Here is a 4,385-nt window from a genome sequence, read left to right on the forward strand (position 1 = left end):
ACAACCAAAAAACAAACAACAACAAAAAATCTGTCAAGGTTTCACACACATCTCACCACCTTCAGGCTGTCAGCATGATCAAAGCCTTCACTTTGCTCATGAGTACGATATAAATAATAAACATGGAGAGCGAGCGAGGGAGAGAGTTTTGGAGAGGTTATATGAGTAATTTGTGGAGGAGCATTCACCCAGTCCTTCTGCATGGAGAGATAATCTCCTCCCATTACTACGACACAAAGCTGGGCAGGTTTTCCATTAGGTGTACCACCACAGCCTCCCTGGCCTCTCAGACAACCTTTAACTGGGAGATTAAGTAAACCTCTACAGTATTTACATACTGTGATACTAAATATTTCAACATTTGGCACCACGCAGTAAAATTGCATAACTCGTTTGATAAAGATCCAAGCAGCGACCCGCCCATGCCCAAACACTCGTCCCTGAAAGTTCATGAAGACAAATCTTGAATTTTAAAGTTCCTGCTCTGCTTCTTTTAGGTGCGTTGCAGAGTGTGCACCATCGGAGGCAGTATGGTCAAACCAAACTAAAATACATAGAGAGCTTTAGTGTTTCTTAAAGTGGTTTAATTCCAGACAATTGAATAAAACATCATCTTGTCTGCGGCTTTCAGTTGTTCTCCATGATTGAAATCATGAACAAAAATAATCTGAGCCCACAGAACCGCTCTTTGGTGTGTATGTTATCACAGTCTGGTCCTTTTTGCGATCGCCACAACTTTCCCCCCATGAAAGACAGACAGGGCAATTTTATTTTTCTTTAATCTAGAAAGATCCGTATCATGAATCTATCTTCATGTGCAACCCAAAGAGAAGTGAGATCCTACAGAGTAGTTGCTGACTAGTTTCTCTCTACTTTGTCATTATCTGATAACGACATGCTCTTTTTGGCACCCGAGAGTAAAGTATTCTTACATTCTTGTGCTTCCACTCTGTACTCTTATGCTTCCACCTGTGCGTTCAATACAGGCGAATCCAATTGGACATGTAAGACTATATCTGGTCCATTTCATTTTATTCCTTATCAACCTCACTACATCACTCGCCACTGGAAAGCCATCATTATCATTTGCATGTCGGCTGATTGTTGGAGGCAACGCGAGGGAGCCAATCTAATTCTGTAATCTCATTCAAGCCATAAGGTTAAAAAAATTGCTATTCCCCACATAATAGGTGAAAATAACAGGGAAGAAATTATGGAGTTTTGATTGCATATGAACTGTACAGAACTTCTGTATGAGGAAAACGTTTCCCTTCAAAAGCAGTGATGCCATTAACGTGTTATTATATGACCACTTTTTACAGTGACAAGTGATCTGACATTTTTCTCTTTCCAAACCAGTAATCAGATTAAAGTTACTTGTCCAAGTCACTGCATGCTACTATTGTAGTGTCCAGGAGGATGTTGGAAAGGAAGTTTCTTCAGTAAAGCTGCTTTTTTACTGAACAGAACTGGGCCGCGCCTTTATTCCCTACCAAACGGGGAGACACACACACCCACACCCACACACACTCACACACACTCACACACTCTCACACTCTCACACACACACACACACACACACACACACACACACACACACACACACACACACACACACACACACACACACACACACACACACACACACACACACACACACACACACACACACACACACACACACACACACACACAATCTAACTTAGTTAACTTAGTTAAGTAGTAATCAGTAATCACATTACATTTTCAAGGTAAGTGTGGCAACACTGTTCAAAAGTTACTCAGTGCCTGAGTGAAGCTCTTTCTCAACAATTTATTGAGCCGCAGCCAAAGGACGTCTCGGTGCGAGGCCAACATTTGAATGATGTTGATATTCTTCCAGGGGTTTGACATCTTGCTTGAGCGACGGTTGAATCCGGCTCAAGGCTCGTTAAGTGTAGCAGTCATCACGTCTCAACACGAAGGCAGTTACGGGAAAGCCAACGAACTGGATCGGCACTGTGATGTTGGCGAGTGCATTTTTTAACAGGTGGCGAGATGTTGACGTTTCCCCCGAGGTGACAGTTGGTGTCACAGGTGCTGCTCGCGCTCCACATCACTCCGCTTCGGGGGCGGTGGAGGGTTGGGGGGGGGGGGGGGGGGGGGGGGGATCATTGGCCGTGTTGGCAGAGAGTGCTGAACTGTCAAGGTGTATTATTCTTTTCCTCCACGTGTTACGTCCTCAACTTCAGTGCCACACTGCTTCTGGTCTTGCGCAAAAAGCTGCCGCCCTGTCCTCCTTTCATTCGCTTCCAGCTCTGCCTCACAACGCTGCCATCATCTACCTCCCACATCATCATACCCTATGGCCCTTCGCTTTCTCCCCTCGCTATTCCCCCTCTCTCTGAGGGTTGTTTTGACTCCGACAGATCTCATTAACCCTCCCTGTGAGTTGTCCTTAACTCTGACAAGCAGGGTTGTGCACCAGAAGAACAGGTATGGGATTTTAATCTATATTCATGCACAATGTTGCTGAGCAAGTTTTCATTTTTCTGACTTCTTGTGACAGGTCCAGCCAGCAATGCAAAAGAAAAGAATGTCCTCTGTCAGATGAAATGACAGACCGACAGAATGATATTCCCTCAGGTTAAATGTGTTCCCTCGTTTTTTTTCCCTTCATTTGTTTATTTTATACTTTTGCTCTTGCTCTTTTTGGGTGCATGTACACAATGCTCCCCTCTGGCTTTTAGCTCCCGTGTTCCCTGTTCTCTGCTTTCATACAGTCACTGTGCAGTATGGAGAAAGAAACAGGTCATTGTATCTGAAGGTAAGGAGTCAAGTCGCTAAGGAGGTTCGAGGTTACCTTTTTTCTTCTTCTTGTTTTATCTCTCATGAGATTGAATTACAGTCTTGCTGTCGTTGATCTGCAGCCAGCCTGCTCTTCCAGCTCTGAAGCAAAGCTCAGCACTAATACTGCCACGTTATTTGCCACTGACCCAATTAGATCCTACATCGTTCCTGTGGTATATATTCGCCTCTCCTTTTTGTTCCCTTTCTGGTTTCTCATTCATTGGTTTTTTTTTTTCTTTGCTTTTTTCTTTTTGATGAATGACTTTGCTTTTTAGGACAAATGACAGCTCAGTGATTAATTGCCCGTGCTCTTTCACTTTTACCCCTTCACACTCCTTTCTCTATTTCAATTTCACTTCTTCACCCTGTAACTACAAAAATGGAAAAAAATAATCTATCTTCTACCTGGGTTTGCCCCATCAGCATATTCCCATAAATAAAACAGGGGGAGAGGTTGGGGAGGAGAAAGGAAGAGAGGGGAGGAGCGAGGTGGAGGGGAGTGTGGCCCAGAGGCAGGGTAGTGGACATGTGCGAAATCGAGGTTTGAATAGATGGAGAGCGGAGGAGAGAGACAAGCCAACTGCTCCAAATCAGCAGTGTGAAGGTGACTGCAGTGGATAAGTCAGGGACGCAATATAGTTGAAATGAGTGAAATGCAAACGTTTAAGAGCAAGAAACAGGCCAAAGAGAGCAGGGATTATTCAAACATTAAAGCTAAAAACCAGCTAAACATAAAAATCAATCAGCCATAAGAATGAGGTGAAACGTGAACGGAAAACATCCGAGTAAAGTAAGTGAATTGAAAAGATCGAGGAACATAAAACTGTGAAATGTATCAGGATGTAGGAATGCCAAGTACTTTCATTATGCAGAGAAGAATGAACCCTTCGATCAAACCATAAAAGGAGCGTAAGAGCCATACAGGACTTGTCAATGGGCAGCAAAGCAGCAGATGAAGGAGTAAAATGGGCAAGTACTGAGATAGCAGTGATTGTAGCGAGGTATGCCGCCCGTGCCCCGTGGCAGGGCGTCATGCTGTGCTTAATGAGCCAACGGTGTAGGCAATTAGTTCCTGATATGGCATTATCAGTCACCAATAAGTGAACGCACCATTAACCACGAGACCCCTCCGATAGCCTCTCCTCTTCTGTCCCTGGCTTTTGCGCACATAAAAAAAAAAAAAAAGACAAAAAAGTCATGTATTCCTTTAATGGCACACAATGTTCACACTTTCTTCTCTGAATCAATAAGCGGTTACACACCAGAGTGTAAGAATACAGCAACTCTCGAAAAGCAACTTTAAACAAACGTGCTATGAAAGTCAAATCATTTATGACAACCGGTATCTGCAAACTGTTCTGGGCCAACACACTTGACAGGTTTTCTCTTCCGCAGCATGATTTCACTTCTTTCAGTAGATATTAAAACATTTAACCAAGTTGTGGTTTTGATTAACAATAATCTCAAAATATATGATGTTGGACATATTCTTGGATTCCCTTACAAATCTTTATAAAACTCACATTTGCAGGGTATTCAAACAGTAAATTCTCCAC

Source organism: Lipophrys pholis (assembly GCF_963383615.2).
Source record: "Lipophrys pholis genome assembly, chromosome: 5".
Classification (NCBI taxonomy): domain Eukaryota; kingdom Metazoa; phylum Chordata; class Actinopteri; order Blenniiformes; family Blenniidae; genus Lipophrys; species Lipophrys pholis.